The 18875-nt window shown below is 38.3% G+C and overlaps 1 protein-coding gene across 16 annotated transcripts in view; it reads right to left on the bottom strand.

The window, feature by feature from the left end:
* LOC127807730 (protein DETOXIFICATION 48-like) overlaps positions 1-18875 on the bottom strand; it is a 51430-nt gene that overhangs the window by 20205 nt on the left and 12350 nt on the right. For 3 of the 16 annotated variants that reach the window (XR_008024781.1, XR_008024793.1, XR_008024782.1), the window contains one exon: positions 6525-6729. The exons of 9 other annotated variants lie outside the window; for them this stretch is intronic. The gene's annotated coding sequence lies outside the window, so the exon portion shown is untranslated. 4 more of the 16 variants (XR_008024787.1, XR_008024786.1, XR_008024789.1 and 1 more) reach the window with 4 other exon arrangements.

Here is an 18875-nt window from a genome sequence, read left to right as displayed (position 1 = left end):
GTGATGACTTACCACCCTTACCATCAGTAAGTCATACTGATCAAGATAGTAAACTCAGTGCTAGTGCATACTCAACTAATCAGAGTCCCCATTTCATTAATTTAATTAAGGATAAGAAATTATTTAAAAAATCCTATCACTAGAGAATCTCATCACATATTCTTACATATTCTTAACTAACTCAGGAATAAAACTCTCAAATATGAGATCTAGTGAGTAATTCATATAATAAACTAGAGAGTTTATGAATGAAGATAAACTTGTTTTTTATTAATATATACAAAGATACAATAAATATATTTATTATAAGTCTACTAGACTTCATCTAAATCTAGCATTAGAGTATACTACACTGACAATTAGACAACATCTATTGAAAGAAAAAATAAGAACCCCAATAACCTTCCCTAACCCATCATATTTGAGCACGAAGACGGAAAAAATCATTCTCCTATGCTAAAACATCAAAATAAGAGCGACTAATTAATTCCATGTCATGTTGACGAAGGCCAAAATTAGAAGGCAAGTCTTGAAGAATAGTCTCCATTTCCTAAAATTGCTCTTAAACTTGTAAAATGCGAGAGGTAACATGGCCATGATAACGATTCAACGCTTTTAGGCCTTGCTTAACAACTTTAAGCTTTAGAACCAAGTGATACATAGGTCATCCCTCAAACTCTGTAGAAAAACACACTCCAACACATGGCGAGTTGTGGCGATGGGAAAGGCCTGCCAAGAAAGGCGCCAAAATTGATGGACTGAAAGAGTCGTCGGAGCCACCAGGGACGGAGGCCACAGACCACCAAAAAGGACAAGAGAAAAGTCACTAGAGCTAAGTCAATTTCTTATTCTATCTAATATCTTCTATTATAGTTATTGTTTTTTTTAAAAGAAAAAAAACTCAATTTTATATTGACAGATAATCTATTAAAAAGGTCTTAAATATATTACTTGATCAAATCAATCTATAACAACCTTTTGATATGAAAGGTAATTATGGTAATGAGAAATTAAAACACAATTTTATCAGCAAAAATCTTGTCCAATGATTGCAATATTGAGCAGGACTTGACGGATGGTTTGAAGAAGCTTGGGTTGGGTTGCATTATATGGCATTCATGGCTTTTTGGACCATTTCTCTCCCTCCCACGTCCAGGCGAATTTGTTGACTTTCCAATTTATGTGGATGAAGAAAGGAAGCTGAAAACCAAATGATCATAGCCAAACCACAAAAAATCAAAGAAGAATCATCAAGTCACAGCTAGCTAGCTCTGATGCCAAAACCATTAATATGCAAGATTGATAGAGTTGTACACTTTAATTGCTTTCCTTCCACAATATGCAATCAGAAATAAGGTTCTCGTTCAACTTATTAATTAACAAACTGTACAATATAACTACTTACTTTCTAAGCCAATCCTCCTCGCGCGTGTTGTTCATAGAAAGATAGATAAGGCTCATACTGTCTTTTTCGGCTTTCACCTTTTAGTAGTAGTGGAGAACTAAGACATGTTCTAACCATACCTTTGAATATTGACTCTTTGTATACAACTACAAGGTGATTCATTGCTTGACTTATCAGAAAGCACAACAAAGTGCATGCCAACAATGGGCTCTTTCTTTCCTTTCTTTTTATTTTTTATTTTTTCTTGAGAAAATTGGAGTTTGGGATCGATTCTCATTGGGAGAAATTGAAAACGAAGAAATTCGGACCGAACAAGAATGATCCTAAAATTGGGAAACCACCATTGCCCTATTAAAGCTTAGCATAGAGAGAAGACAAGCATTGTTCCCCGCAACCGATGCCCAAGCCCCACTAGAAAAGAAAAAAAAAAAAAAAAGGAAGAGAAGAAATCATGGACCAGACAAGTTTGGGCCGAGTGCCTGTGCTATGACTAGTGATGGCCGTACATACCTGATAAAACTAGGAGCTTTTATTAGACTCTCTCGCAAGCCACACGGCTCTATTACTCCTATCCACTCATATGCTCTGATACCACAAGATTGACATCTTTGAAAAGTAAAATTATCCTATTGTAAATCCATACTTTCTTCTTCTTCTTCATTCTCCACCATCGTTCTAGCTAGGCTAGCACATTTAGTAGTGAACTGTAATAGTACTCCTGCACACACGATATGACTATGGATCCATGGTGTTCTCCGTTTGATTATCATTTGATAGATAGGTAGGCCGTTGGCAATTTATATTAGTATAAAATATATGGAATTGGAGAAAGTTATAGCCAAGATGATAGGTATCTAGCTAGCTAGCTAGCTGTGTGCAAGTGAAAGCAATCCCGAATATAGCTATGTATCTTGGAGTTTTAGTTGGAATGATAGGTTTAGGTACGTTCGGGATTAAAAGTACAATATTGAAAGGGAAGAGGATATAAATGCACAGAGGGTAGCAAGCATGCAATGCAGAAACTTAATTAGCTATACATATACTTATAATCAATCAATAATTAATTCAGACTAGGAGAGGGGATAAAATGTTTTCTACGTTACAGTGTCGTGTGGGGGCACTCCATCTCATCCAAGATTCACTCCTCAGTATTATTTTTTCTTGGTTCTGCCAGCTGTTTGAAGACAAAACTATCACTATGGTGTGGCTTCTTCTTCTAACCAATGGGAGATTGATCTTGACATCTCATCATTAATTATAATGGAAATACAAGCCATTGCAGTTTTGGGTGTTTCTCTTCTCTTCTCTGCGCTCTCATATGTAATTGCAATTTTTGTATTATTTCCATTCCATTTTACATTCTTTTTGTTTCTGGTGATATATTTAATCACATTTTGTTTGGAAATTAATGGCAAATCCCTTCTAAAATTTTGGGTATATTATTGGAAAAAAAAAATCAAGTGTTTTTAATTTTGGATTGAATTTTTAGTTTTATATGCTTTATTAATATTAATCAACTTAATTTTGTTTCCATTCAATTCATTAAAAGTATTAGTTATTAACGTGCCTTCTACTATTAATAGAATTAAAAGTTAATTCTAAAATTAAAAACACAACAAAAGTTCAAACACACTTAACCTAACATCCGCAAAGGAAACACCATCATTTTGTAAAAGGTTTCTACATTCATATCATTAACCTTCTAATGAATTCTTCTAGTATGACATTCAAGAAAGGGACACTCATGTTGGTTAATGGACTAGTCTGATCACATATGCTTTTTGAATTTATTCCATTCAAACTTACAATCGTTTGCTTTTTGAATTTTTTGAGTTTCCTTTTCTTATTTTTATCAGGTTTATCGCAAAGGAATCATTCATCGTGTCATGTAAAACTTAAAGAGGATTGAAATATGACATATTTAATAAATTAGACTCGCATGTTGAGATTCCTTGAATGTTAGTAAAGCACAAACAAGAAGAAAAATAAAATGTGGAAGATGTAGATTAGGGAACAAGCACAAGACTGAGATTGCAATTACAAGCATCACAACATGCCTGAAGTAGTGAGGTTTGAACACAAGTATATTTAAAATTGTTCTCTCTTTCTCTCTCCTTGTCCATTATTTCTAGCAATCTTTAGCCACTTCTTCTATTCCTTCTTTTTAGGGCCGCTAACAAGTCTCAGGTTCTCTTTCTTTCTCTCCCTCTTTAGGGAGAAATAGTGTTCAATTTCCTTCCAAATTAATCAGAATAATTGAACTAGTGGGGTTTAAGGGTTCCATTTTGATGTGGTTTTTGTATGTGTATGTGTGGGGGAGAGAGAGAACATATTGTTAATTAGTGGTTTGTCGATGGTAAAGAAGATAGTACGTTTCTTTTTTTCTCATTGACGATTTTATAACCGGTGAGATTTCATATGAGGTTTTTAGTAAAATCCCGTTGGTCGTAAAGTTTCTGTCTCTCTCTTGGTCAATTTTGCAACAATGAGATTTTCAATAAAATCATATTATTGTTGTTAAATTATGTCTTGATTTTCAAAATGAATCTCATTATTTGACTCACTTGGATAATTTGAGACAAAATCCAAATGTGAATTTTTTAGAAGAGCTATGGTGGTAGCGAAATGGACCAACCCTAATCTCCAGTTATATATATATATATATATATATTCTCATTCGTGCAATTAAGGTGTGAAATGAGAGAAGATTAAGGGTGTAATTAGGGTTTTTGAATTTGAGAGAAACCAACGATTGTATTACTTCGTTTTTTTCATAATAAAATTATTTTTCACCTTCCATAAACGTAGATCACACATTGTGATTGAACTACGTAAATCTTGTATTTGCTTATCTTTTATCTATATTGGTTGTTTCTCATTTCTATACATTGTCACGACAATTGTGAATGCATATTTCTCTCTCTCCTCTTTCTCTCTCTAGAAGGCTATGGTGGTGGTGGTTGACCTCCACTTGCTGTAAGAAAGGTGGAAGACATTTTAGAAATTTATGAAGAGTTAACAGTATGCCGATAATTGAAGCAATTTAGACAAAACTCAATATAGTTTGTGAAATTTATCCATAATATATATATATATATATATTTATAACCATAAGCTTAACAAATAAAAGAAATAAAAACATTACCAAATCAAAGAAGCTCCAACATGAAGGTGGAAGTGGGGAAGATGCGTAAGCTGGGGATGAAATACCATCCATATATAATAGATAAATAAATCAATAAATAAAATATGAGGCTCAAAAGTGTCTTTGAAGAAACCAGTAGACAGACCAACCATTATAAATAAATTTCAGGATTAGCAAAATTAAATTAGAGTGCCTTAATTAGATTGTCATCCACAATACACCAAAACAAATTACTCACATATGCTATGATTAACAATAACAAGCTCTTGCCCCTTTCTCTAAAGAAACAATTTTAAAGCAGTAGAGATTTTGACTCTAAAATGGTTCCCATCAAATATATAGCTTGTGGAAAGAGGTTAAAGAAAAGGAAAATTCTTGAGAGTCAGAAGGGCTTACCGAGGAGCTTATCGAATGGGAGTAAAAAGACCAAAATGCCCTTACCCACTTTACAAATTTGCAAAGTGGGCCACTGCCCTGCTCTCTCCTCTTACTTCCTATGGTTGCCGCCTCATCGTTGCCTTCGCCTAGCTGCCATCACCTCCTTGTCTTGCCTTACCGATTGTCAATGAGGTAGCGGTTGCATTGGCAGTCATGAGAAGAGAGAGGAATGACCATGGGAAGAGAGAGGAGAAAGCAAGACAATGGCTCACTTTGTAAATTTACAAAGTGGGCGAGAATATTTTGATCTTTTTGTGTTTATTTGATAACTCTCTCTGTCAATCGGGCTCTTTTGAAGAACCCTAAAGAAAAAGGACAAAAATGGAAGCTTTATGCTACCTGCAAACACCTACTACAACGCTGACTGACATCTCTCTAAAACCCTGTTAACTTCTTCCCAAAGTTCTGCTTCTCTCTCTCTCTCTCTCTCTCTCTCTCTCTCTTCTGACGATGACATTGCTTAATTTGTCTCTCATAGCTTTGACTCTTCACAGTTACCAATTGAGACAGGAATACAACCGGATCAGACACCCAAGATTCGAGCAGATAATATGAGACACTCACCAACAAGCAGACAATATGTGACACTATCATGGCACCACCAGCAAGCAGATCTAGCTCCACCTATTCTTCCACGATTGCCTCGTCCGTGGTTGCGACACCTCCATCCTCATCTCCTTTACCCCCTGCCACAAGACCAAGTATAGCCAGCCCTGACATCAACTTCTCCCTCCCTAGATAGTGACGCCTTCCTCAACCTCGATCGCATGCACCTTCTTCATCTCCTGCTCCAACATCCTCGTCGCAACTTGCGACCTCCTCACTGTGCACTACTCCGCCAAGCTCAGCAGGGGAGACGCCCTCATCTCTAACGTACAATTTGTTTCTCTCGCTGTGACCAATTCAGCGCCAACATCTATCAAACCAATCCAACGTACAATTCCATACACACCAACAGGCTAAGAAAAGTGTGTGCGTCGATTACCTAAAGAACCCAGTAATATCATCTCCTCTCTCTCTACGTTCTGCCATGGCGATTGAGAGAGAGAGAGAGATGGTATTTTTCAAAAGTTAACTGTGGCTAACTAACGACATAGGGCTAATTGTTACAACTTTCTAAAAGTTAAGAGAAGCTCCTATAATTTCAGAAAACACAGAGGTCTCTGCTGTCTTTTCTCCAAAACTCAAGGGTGTGGGGCATAATTAACCAATATTTGTCCTTCAGCACTTACTCAAACAAAAGAATAAAAAGGAGAAAGAAGAAGAGCAGTGGTAGCTCTCGCAGTGGTAGCTCTCATCTCATCTACACGTTAGTCTAAGCATCAAAGAGAACTTAGAGAAGAAATCAACAAGAATATGTAAAGCTAGACTGTGAACATAGTCATCTACATTGTAAAAGGATGCAATAAATTTCGTCCCAAAAAAAAAAAAAACAAATAACACAGTCACCTAAATGGTGGGTGTATCAAAGGTGAAACAATCAAACCTCGTCCCCACAAAATAAAGGGTGGAACCAAGAACGGTGAGCATATTGAAAATTAGAATACCATATCTCTACCATTTGGTTTCTCTCTCTCCGACAAGATTCTTGCATCATACATAAAAACTTCGTTGAACATAAAGAGTACCCAGAAAGAAACATGAATCTGGAATCCTCATGACCACTAAAACAAGCAACATCATCAACATAGCAACCTAGTAATATTTGAACTCCTCGACCAACAAGAGTAGCCGAACAAACCTAGGAAAAACATATTCACAACAAACAGGATGAGATTGTCAGCCCAAATACCTATTGAGAATTAATAATTAGGTCTCGGCAACCTTCAACTCAACGTCGGCAATGGCAACCCCTTTGCAAACAGATGTGAAGCTTGATATAGAAAGGGGGAAGAGGGGTATTTATATTAAATGGTAGTTTCAAAAATACTGAAATTTTTATAAACTAATATAATTTTGCTTATTTCACTTAAAAACTTATTCTTTTTTAAAACCAAAATTTTGTAAAATAAGATTGAATCCAATTGATTCTCCCAAAAAGGGAAAAAACAAATCGAATTAACTAAAATTCCTTAATTCAGTTTTACCCAAATTTTTCTTACACCTCGTCTATTGGGGATGCCTTTTACATCTATTAAGAAAATTTTGTTCACATTAAAATAGAGATGGAAACTGGAATCTGAAACTAAAAAAAAAAAAAAGATCATGCATGTTAATTGGTTAGAGTAACTTTCATTAATTCTTGTTCAATGATTCTAGACTAAAAGAAATTAATTCTAATAAATTTTAGTGATATCTATGGGACCTCATTTCAAGAAATGCCCATGTAGGACAGTAATGAAGAATTGCAAATAGTGGGGAAGAAAGAGATGAGATTAAGAAGAAGAAGAAGAAGAAGAAGAAGAAGAAGAAGAAGAATTAAAGCCAAAAGTGAGAAGAAGAGAAGAGAGAATAATCAAGTGAGGAAATTAGTATTAACGTATTCAATAATCAAAAGTTGAATAAAAAGAAACATCAAGATCCTATTTATAAGCAAAGACTGAATCTAAATTGACACATGGTCTATATTAAAATATTCACAAGAAGCTCATAGGTGCATTCAATTTAAGAAATGGGTAACCTAATGAAAGCCGTTAAATTCCAAGGGTAGAAGGGAATACCAAAAGTAAGAGTATAAGTTTGTGTTTCATAAATGATGGATTAGTAATAACCTATTGGATGGTTGAGGCTTAATTAAGGGTGACCTTAAGACACCTCATGATCTTAATGTTGTTTAGAATCAATTAATTAGTAAAATAAAATAAAATAATCACTTCTTGTGCATGATGGTTACCATGCAAGACTTCATTTGAAATTAAGAGTTCGAGGTGACCATTTTATGTTGCAATTGAAATTGGTAAGTGGCTAGGTGTTTTTGGGAGCAAGAATGGGTTGTTAATTACACATTCAACCTCACAACTAAAGATGGCAAGTGTCACCATGAGAATTAAGGGTGGTATTTATGAGGCTAGGTGTCAATTAAAGGAGAAACTTTTCCACTTTTGGTGAGAATAATGATTGACACAGTGTAAGGGTTTTGGCGGGGGAAATTTCAAAGCGAGTTGAAGCATCGACTCCAAAATCCAAATCTCCCTATAAATAGGTGGGATCTTATGCAATTGAGAGTTTTACAAGTCTTGGCTATGAACAAAGTAAACCAAGTCCATCTTTTAGAAATTAACAGTATGGCTTGAGGCTCCCATTATAACCAAGTCCATTTTTTACAAGTCCTGGCCTAACTTTTTCCTGCAGTTCCGACAAACGTGAGGCTCCCATTTATAAATAAGGGTCCTTAAGTCATCAAAAGAAGAACTCCTCAAGTACCTAGCATTCTCTCTCTTTTGTCACTCGCTCTTTTCTCAATTGCCTAACTCTCTCTTTCCAATTCCAACAAACTTTGTGGGCTTAAAACCTACCATCATTCCTAGTTTAGCTGCAGGGTCGGACCTTCCATGAGGCGGTTGCCTCAGGGCCCATGGATATTTAATTATTTGGGGGCCCATAAATCTCCCCCTTTATAAGCGCCCATAACCCACTACCCAGGTAATCCAGTCGCCCACCACATCCCTCTCTGCAAATGGGCTTCGCCCCTGCCCTAACCCTTCTCCCTCTCTCACTCTCGCTTGCTTTCATTCGTTGCCTCTCTTTCACTCTCCGTTACTCCATCGCTTGTGCCCTCGCCCTCGCCATCGTTGGCTCGCCCATCGGTTGCTCACAGCTCGCCCTCGCTCTGTCCTCTTGCTACTCTGTCGTTCACTGCCTCTCTTTCGTTCTCCATCGCTCGTGGTCTCGCCCTCGTCGTCGCTAGCTCGCCCCTCGATTGCTAGCAGTTCGCCCTCGCTCTTGCTCTCGCCTCTCGCTGCTCCGTCGCTCGCTACCTCTCTCTCTCACTCCGTCGCTCTTCCTCGCCGATGGTGGCTCGCTCTTGCCTCTTTCTCTGTCGCTGGTCGCTCACTGACTCTCTCATCTTTGGATTGTTGCCGATTGATTCAGATTTGCTTCTCAAAGGCTTTGACTCCACGATTCGAATGTACTTTACGATTCGAGGCCCATTTTTGTGTTTCGCCTCAGGGCCCCAAAATCTCAGGTACGACACTATTTAGCTGCAACACCCTTTATATCATACTCCACCAAAGAAAATCAATAATTATTGTGCGTGGTGATTGGGTCCTCTAATTATTTCCATAGTCACACAACTAGAGATATTGTGTTATTATTGCCATTTTCCCTAGATTTGCCAATTACACCTAGTAATCATTAACTGCTTCTTGTTGATTTGTAAATTTGTTTTCTAAAGACCTCCATGATTCATCTCCAACTTGGTTAGTGGACAATCATGGAGAAATTAGGTAGATGTTTGGTTAGTGAATAATTATAATGTTTGGTTAATGGACAATTAATGTTTGGTTAGTGGGTTTGTTTAAAATTATGTGGTTATGGTTGATTGCAATGGCCTATAAATAGGCATTCCTCTCTTGTGTTGTATCATCAATTGGAGAAGCAAAATCAATAAGAGTAACAAGCTTTCTTCTCCTTCTTCTTCTTGAGTGAGTTGCAAAAATTTAGGTAAGTTTTTGATTACTTTTGAGTGAAATCTAATCCGAAGTTAGTCTTGTAGCATATCAAATCGAAGCTCTCGACGAGAGGAACACAATGCCGCAAAAATTAGGCCAATCAGAGTTTAGACGAGTCGCCAAGAGCCATAAGAAGTTTGCTACAGATTCTGCCAAGTCAACTCACTGAGTTAGCAGAGTCCAACAGAGTTAACCCACTGAGTCCACTAAGTCAACTCAACATATTGAGCTACTGAGCTGTTTACAGAACCATCTAAACCGTTTGACTGTGCCGTAGACCGAGCTGTCTAAACTATTTGACCAAGCCACAAAGTCGTTGATCGGACTGTTGACCAATGACCTAGAAGGTTGTCTTTGATTATTTGACCAAGTAAGTTGACTTTGACCATTGGCTTTGACTTTGACCATTGGCTTTGACTTTGGCCATTGAGACACTCTTAAAGTTTTTCAGCGTTCTAGATTCATTCGCACAGTTAGAATTTTAAAATTCTTATTGTATTAAGAAATATGGCTTCCTTCCAAGTTTCAACACTCAAAAACGATAACTATGATAACTGGAGTATCAAGATGAAGGCTGTTTTGGGTGCATATGATGTCTGGGAAGTCGTAGAAAAAGGTTATAGCAAACTAGAGAATGAGGCTACTCTAACTATAGCCCAGAAGGAAAGTTTGAAAGACTTACGAAAGAAAGACAAGAAAGCTCTCTTCCTCATTTATCAAGCATTAAATGACGATGGCTTTGAGAAGATTTTGAGTTCAAGCTTTGCTAAGGAAGCGTGGGAGAAGCTGCAAACCTCTTGCAAAGGATCTGAACAAGTAAAAAAGGTTCGTCTCCAAACATTAAGAGGTGAATTTGAATCTCTACAAATGAAAGCATTTGAGTTTATCTCCGACTACTTCACAAGAGTGTTAACCGTTTCCAATCAAATGAAAAGAAACGGTGAAGAGTTGGAAGATACTAGAATAATTGAAAAGATACTCCGCTCGTTGGATCCCAAATTTCAACTCATCATTGTAACGATTGAAGAAACTAAAAATTTGACAGACATGATGATCAAGCAACTCCAAGGATCGTTGCAAGCTTACGAAAAAATCATAAGAAGAAGTAAGGGATCACTGAACAACTCCTCAAGATGCAACTCAAAGAGAAAGAAGAAATCCAAGGCTATGATAGAAATCAACGTGGTCGAGTCCGAGGACGAGGTAGAGGTCATGGTTGTGGACAAGGTTGGAGTAACCACAACAATAATTCCAACAACTACGAGAAGGGAGAAAGCTCAACATGAGGCCATTGAAGAAGAAATTCGAACTCAAGATATGACAAGTCTCAAGTTCAATGTTACAGTTGTAAAAAGTTTGGCCACTATGTTGTGGATTGTTGGAGTCCCAATAACAGAGTTGCAAAGAAGGTTAACTATGTGGAAACAAAGACTGAAGAAAATGGAATGGTATTACTTGCACACAAAGGTAATGATGAAGATCAGGAAACTACATGGTACATTGACACCAGTGCGAGAAACCACATGTGCAGAAAAAGAAGCATGTTCCTAGAGCTTAAGGAAGGAGTAAGTGGCAATGTCTCATTTGGAGATAACTCAAAAATACCTATGAAGGGAAAAGGTAACATCTTTTTTCGTGCTAAAGATGGAAGCCATCAAATGATTTCAAGTTTCTACTATGTGCCCAATATGAAAAGCAACATTTTAAGCTTGGGTCAACTCTTAGAGAAAGCCTACGATATTTACTCGAAAGATTATAGTCTTTTTATAAGAGATGACAAAGGAAATTTAATAACCAAGGTGAAAATGTCGAAGAATAGATTATTTCCTCTGTATATTCAAAATGATGTTGTAAGATGCCTCACAGCATGTCACAAAAATGCATCGTGGCTATGGCATCTCCAATTTTGGCACCTTAACTTTGGAGGTCTTAGGCTGTTATCCAAGAAGAACATGGTGAAGGGACTACCACATATACAACATCCAGATTAGCTCTGTGAAGGATGCTTACTCAGGAAACAATTTAGGAAGAGTTTTCCAAAATAGACAGAATCAAGAGCCAAGAAACCACTCGAGCTCATTCATACCGATGTGTGCAGTCCTATCAAGCCAAGTTCCTTCGGTAAAAATAACTACTTCCTTCTCTTTAGAGATGATTATTCAAGAAAAACATGGGTTTATTTCTTGAAGCAGAAATCATAAGTCTTTGAAGTTTTCAAGAAGTTTAAAACTGCAGTGGAAAAGAAAGTGGTTACCAAATTAAAGAGATCCTAACCTAAGTGGTAGGATGAGTTAGATCCTAACCTAAGTAGGAGGATTAGAGAGATCCTAGCCTAAGTGGAAGGATGAGAGAAGGCCTTAAAAACATGATATGCATTTGTTGCATTTCTTATGTGGATAATAAGCATTTGTTGCAAGTTCATGCATTTGTTGCATGTTTAAGCATTTGTTGCCCATCTTATGCATTTGTTGCATATTTTGCATCTATTGCATGTTTTGCATTTGTTGCATGCGCTTGTTTCGTGTTACCTGTGTGTGCTGGCCTAATCAGGAATCAAGGTGGAGATTGTTGGATTTTGTGTTTCCTAATGAGGCCCAAGGCTATGATGAGGTATTTCAGGTATCCTTCATAGGCCTTGGCCGATGATTGAAGTTAAGTCCATCATGAACACCACTCACTGGCAGCCCAAATGTGAAGTCGGGCCATAAGCCCTTTATCAACCCTTTGAAGGTGAAGTGGGCTTTAGCCCATTTGCTCAAGGGTGAAGGAGGCCCACTGAGCCCAAGCCCAACTCCTTTGTGTGCCCTACCACCCTCATATAAAAGGGTTCTTGGCTCCTTTTTGTTAGCCCTATGCGACGTCCATCTTCTCCTTTCATTGCTCGGCCGAGTGCTTCTCTGGTGTTTCCTTGTATGGCCGATCCGATTTGTCCCCCTTTCCCTCTTGGTCTGATCCATCTTTCCTTGTTGATGTCCGTGTCTTTCCTTGTGGATTGCTTAGACGATCCGTGGGTGTCCTCTATTAATCCATTCCGATGGTCTCCCTTAGAGGTAAGTTTTCGGTCACTGCTTGTAACGATTGAGAAATTAAACACAATGCTCTGATACCAACTTTGTAACTGCCATAAATTTTCACCTCGATATTTATTTATAACAGCAGAAGCACACTGACAAAAATTACACATTTCGAGGGCTCTTACATACATCCCATAACATCAGTTAAACAAATCTAAAAAAACACTCCATCTGAGCCCCTGTCCACACTCACCACCAGGATCTTTTAGGTTGGGAGAGCCCCGTACACATAGCTATCGACAAGGATCTGATACCACTAAACTTGACCTCGAACTTTTCCTTCCTTAACCTGAAATTATGATAAAACAACACGAGCCACGAGGCTCAGCAAGCTCATCTGAAACAAATGGGGCATCATAGGAATTTGCATCCCGATAGAATCACAAGACTAGCATTGTCAAGGCCTCCCATATTTATTCCCACGTCATGACAAAAGTTATTGCATATATTCATTATACTTTATGTCACATGCCCATGCAAGGTTGCATATTATAATGTTACACATGCACATGCACATTTAATATCATAGCCTTTAATACTCATTAACCATACATCACCCTCTTTGCATGGTAGCACACGCACATCCTACCCGGACGTTACCGGCACAGTGATAGCAGTGCCCTCGCTTAGATGCTAAGAGGACGAATACTCATCATAAACTGCACTTGATAAACATATATAATGTCATGCATATGCAACTCACACCACCATGTATGTGCAAAGGTCTTTACACAGCTATTATGGGAATATTTACTTGAGTAGTTTAAGGGCAAAAGCCCACATGTTCCACGTTATGCAAATCACGTCATTGAACCCATATTGTTACGTTCCCAACCCATTTATGGCATAAGGTACTAGCCCCAATATTTGCAGACCGACATATTGATATCTTATACGATTTTGGGGTCAAGATATGAATCCCTATACGACATAAGTATTTGTACCACTTTACTTCTGGGATTATGGGTAACGCCCTTCGTTACTCACATTATTGGCTGATCTCGCATATTTGATAATATTAAATATTGAACAGAAGCTGGTCAGTTGACTGCCACAATTATATCGAGTCTCCCCAACTCTCTAAGAACCTAACCCTAATGGGGTCGACATCATTCCCAAGGAAAGTAGGGGCGATACAAAATCTCGTGACAGTTAGAAATAAATATCTCCAGGAGTCACGTATATAATTTCAACAACTCGCATATTATAAAATGGTTACCACGCGTATTTGCATAATTAATGCATGGAACCAAATCATGGTAAGGGAGGGAATAAATTATGAAAAACAACGGAGACTTGCATAGGAATTAAAGAACATAAAGAAAGGGTTAGAAACTTGCATAAAGAAAATAAAGGAATAGAAGCTTGCCTTCAAATGACCGATTCTTGTCCTCTTTGCCTTCCCGCTATGAAGTAAAACGTTTCATAGGAAGATAGCTCATAATAATTAGATCTGACCACGTGAAACACATGATTTAGCCGAAACAATTTATAATTTCGACATACAATACTCTTAATAATTTTACCTACTTACCTCAAATTCTAAACACTAAATAACTATAAAAATACCTTGATTTCTCTCAAATTCTTCTTGCAAATTCTGGCTGCTTGAGTTCTCCATTATCCTCCCACTTTCTCCTTCAATTCCCTTAATTTCCCTCACTATTTATAGCATTTGCATGCCTTACAGCCAAGATGAAATCCAAAAGTAAAATTAATGTGAGGCTCAGCCTTTGCGTCCCACGCTGCTGCTTCCAATCTCCTCCCTTATGCTATGTGTATATATATATATATATATATAGGACTTGAGATGGCAGCAAGTGGGAGCCTTCTCCACCACACACACCAAGTTTATACATAATTATAACTTGGGCATTACTTCAAAGAGCCCATTGTTTCCTCTTAACCCACTGTTTTCTAAGTTACCATTTGACTCACCCACAGCTTCACGCATATACATACTTACACACACACACATATATATATATTATTTTATTTAACTCTTCTTCCACTTTTCACCCACAGCTCACGCCCACAAACTTCATGCCCACAGAATGCATACACACATATACATGTGTATTATATTATGCTTGATTTCCACTCTCCTTTTCAAGTGTTTCAATGCACCTCCAAATCCATTGTTTTATGCTCATAGACTTATGTATATATTATTTAATTCTCCATGTTGCCTTCAATTTCATACATCTCCATAAGCCTTAGCCGCCCACAGCATCATGCCCACAGCTTCACATACATGAATAATATATTTATACATTACTTTCCACTCTCCTTTTCATGTTTTCAATTATGCTTCAATGTGCTCTCAACCCACAAATTCTCTCCTTGGTTTACGCATACATCATTACACACATCCTCCTTTTATTGAAGGCGGAATCCACACTCGTACATTTTTACTCATAAGCATACATAATAGGGTCTATGATTGTGAAATTTTATATCACCCAGGAAAGGCCAATATAGTGGCTAATGCTTTGAATCGACGTGGAGCATCCATTGCAACTATGATGGTGCAAGAATGGTTATTGTTGGAGCAACTGAATGGTTTATCTATCTCTCCATCCAAGGAAAGACCAATCGTGTTTTGCGATTATATGAAGGTGCAATCGGAATTGATTGAACGGATTCGAGTCCAACAGTCTATTGATGAGAAGCTAACCAAAGTTTTAGTCAACAGGGAGAAATTCGAGGCTGTGGGATACAGCCAAAGGGGCGACGGACTATTACTGTTTCAAGGTCGGATTTGTGTACCAGAGAACGAAGAATTGAGACAAGAAATTTTGACTGAAGCGCATAAAGTCCGTTATACCATTCACTTGGGCACGACAAAAATGTATCAGAATTTGCGGCGACAGTTTTGGTGGGATGGTATGAAGAAGGACGTGGCCAAGTTTGTCTCACAATGTTTGGTGTGCCAGCAAGTGAAAGTAGAACATCATAAGCCTGCCGGTTTGTTGCACTCACTGTCGATCCCAGAATGGAAGTGGAATCACATTGCTATGGATTTTATCACAGGCTTGCCTAGAACTTCGAAAGGGCATGATGCAATATGGGTAACAGTAGACCGATTAACAAAGTCAGCCCACTTCTTGCCAATTAAGAAGACTTTTCCCTTAAACCGACTGGCTAAGTTGTACGTTGAAGAGGTAGTAAGATTGCATGGAATCCCAACCAGTATTGTCTCAGATCGCGACCCCAGATTTACTTCTCGGATCTGGGGTGCCTTACATGAAGCTTTAGGGACTCAACTAAAATTTAGTACTGCATTCCATCCTCAGACAGACGGGCAGACGGAACGGAGTATCCGGACCTTGGAAGATATGTTAAGAGCTTGTGTGCTAGACTTCCACGGAAGCTGGGATGATCATTTGCCATTAGTGGAATTCACTTATAACAATAGTTTCCATTCTAGTATTGGGATGCCACCATATGAGGCGCTCTATGGTCGGCCGTGTAAATCACCCATTTGCTGGGAAGAAGTAAGAGATAGAACCTTACTCGAACCAGAAGTAATTGAGCAGACCTTTGAGAAGATCTGACTCATTAGGGCTCGAATGAAGACAACCCAAGATAGGCAGAAAAGTTATGCTGATAAACGACGACGTGACCTCGAGTTTGGTGTCGAGGATCATGTATGGCTCAAAGCAATGCCTGTGAAGGACGTGAGGAGATTCGGGATCTCAGGAAAACTCAGCCCTCGGTATGTAGGACCATTCGAAATATTGGAGCGGGTAGGATCATTAGCCTACCGACTAGCCTTACCTCCACAATTAGCCAATGTTCATAATGTATTTCATGTGTCCATGCTGTGAAAGTATGTGCCAGACTCTCAACATATTATTGATTATCGTACTCTTGGAGTCAAGGAAGATGCGTCATATGACGAATTGCCAATAGCCATTGTGGAACAAAAAGAAAAAGTGTTAAGGAGCAAATTCATTCCATATATAAAGGTCCAATGGCAGTATCACAGTCTAGAAGAAGCCACATGGGAGTTAGAGGAAGAAATGAAGCGTTCCTTCCCTCAGTTGCTTAAATGACCAGGTACGAATTTAGAGGACCAAATTCTTTTGGGGGGGGGGGGGGGAGGATTTGTAACGACCTGTTTATTTATGAATTAATGTGAATTTGGGTGTGAGAAATTAATTGGAGAAAAATTAAAATTTATCAAGTGAGCTTTGGTAATTATTCGAAAATATATGAGATCGTTATGGAATATTTGAGATTTAAAGGGAAATAATAGTTTATGTTATTTTGAGGAAATAGGTAATTAATTATTTTAAGGCATTATGGAAATAAGGAAAGGTGAAAATAAATTAATTTGGGGTAATTTCTGAAAGTTGTTGGCGTTAAAATGAAATTTTGGAAACTGAAAATGCGTTAAAAATAAATTTATTGTGATAAGAAGCAAAGAGGGCTATAGGAAAGATGGTCGGGGGTGCTAAGGAGGAGGGAGAGGTCGCGAGATCAAACCTGCGGCCAAGCAATTAAAGTTGTTTTAAAAAAAAAAAAAAAAAAAAAAGAGCAATAGGCCCAGCAGGCTCGCCTATGCGCATGCGCGCGCGGCCACCCAGCCATGCGGTCGCATGCGCGCGGCTAGGTGCGCGCGCGGCCAAACGGCCCGTATGCGCACGGCCGCGGGCCTATGCGCACCACACAAGGCCTCTACGTGGCCCTGTTGCGTGCCAGCTGCTGCCAAGTGGCTTCTGCCACTTGTCCAAATTGTTGTGCCACTTGTCTAGCCCCTTGCCATGTGTCCCAAGCTGATTTTGGCCCCCTAAGTTGCCTCCACGATGCTCTAACATCTCCCTACTTTAGGGCCTATAAATAGGCCATTAATGCTTAAGAGAAAATGGGGAATTTTGTGAGAAATTGGGGAGATTTTGGGGGAAGGTTTTGGGTAAATTAGGGAGAATTTAGGTAAAATTAAGGGAAATTCTTGCCGTGTAAGTTTGGGTTGTGACGTAAGCAACCTTGATTCGCAGTAGAAATTAAAGAAAAATATCCAAGGCAAGTTCCTATTACTATTTTGCAAGTTCTTCTCCTGTTTTACAAGTTCAATTCATCTTTCCTCAACTTTATGTTTTAAATTGCAAGTTCCATATCTATCTCTTGTTATTGCAAGATCCTACTTCTTAATTTTCTAAAATTGCAAGTCATTTCCTATTTTACAAGTTATTTCCCCTTTGCTAGTAAATTATTCCACGATTTACATTTATACTTATTGAGTCTCAAATAGGGTTTTGTATCACCCTATCTTTCCTTGGGAATGATGTTTTATTGTGGACATGCAAGAGTTTAATGTTGTCTTGCATGAGTGTTTCCCTATTTCTTTGTTAATTGCATGCCAATTATATATGAGAAGTTATTGCGAATATGCATGTTATGATAATGCATGAAGCATATACATGAAAATGGTTTTTTTAAAAATATGTAAAGGTCTCAAGATGTGTGCAGCGGACGAGTCCGTAGGATATATCCACAGAGAAAGTGTTGAGCTCAAAGTTGGACTACGGTCCCAAGTTTACGTTATGGACTTCGGTGCCAAGGTTTCGGACTTTGGTCCCATGTTTATAGTTCTAAAAAGTATTGCATATGAGCATGGATGCATGTTTCATCATTTTATCATGTGAAAGTACCTTAAATGGCATTCATGTCTCTTTTGTTTCTTGATACCCATGGCTCTTATGCTCGCTCTTTTCCAGTTATACTTGCTGGGCCTTGTGGCTCATGTTTTCTTGTATCATTCCAGGTAAGAGAAAGGCTAAAGTAGAGGGCGATCCAAGTGAATCAGGATCCATGGGGTAGCAGTGTGTACAGAGCCGTCTCAATCAAAGATTCCTGGGGGTGTTATGTGTGTGTGATATTAAATTATGGTTGTTTATGTTTTAGATTGTACCCCTGAGGAGATATGGTGGGTTTATGGACCCTGATACGGTGTGTAATAGTGAGTTGCTCTTGTTTATGTGAGCATGAGGACACTATTGTGTTTGTCTATGAGAAAGAGTGTATGAGTGTAGTTTCCAATGTTAATATCAAGGAGGATGTGTAATGTTTTAATGGGTTTTAGTATTTATGTTATCTTTGTTGTGGGTCCTTGGCTAGGGGCGCCTACACTGCTCTTCGTCCCATATCTTCATGATTGCTCTTTGTTCCTTGGTGGATCTTGCTGTGAGTGTAAC

Source organism: Diospyros lotus, chromosome 8 (assembly GCF_014633365.1).
Source record: "Diospyros lotus cultivar Yz01 chromosome 8, ASM1463336v1, whole genome shotgun sequence".
Taxonomy (NCBI): Eukaryota; Viridiplantae; Streptophyta; class Magnoliopsida; order Ericales; family Ebenaceae; genus Diospyros; species Diospyros lotus.
The sequence above is the reverse complement of the archived record's forward strand: the minus strand, read 5'-3'. Positions and strand labels throughout refer to the sequence as shown.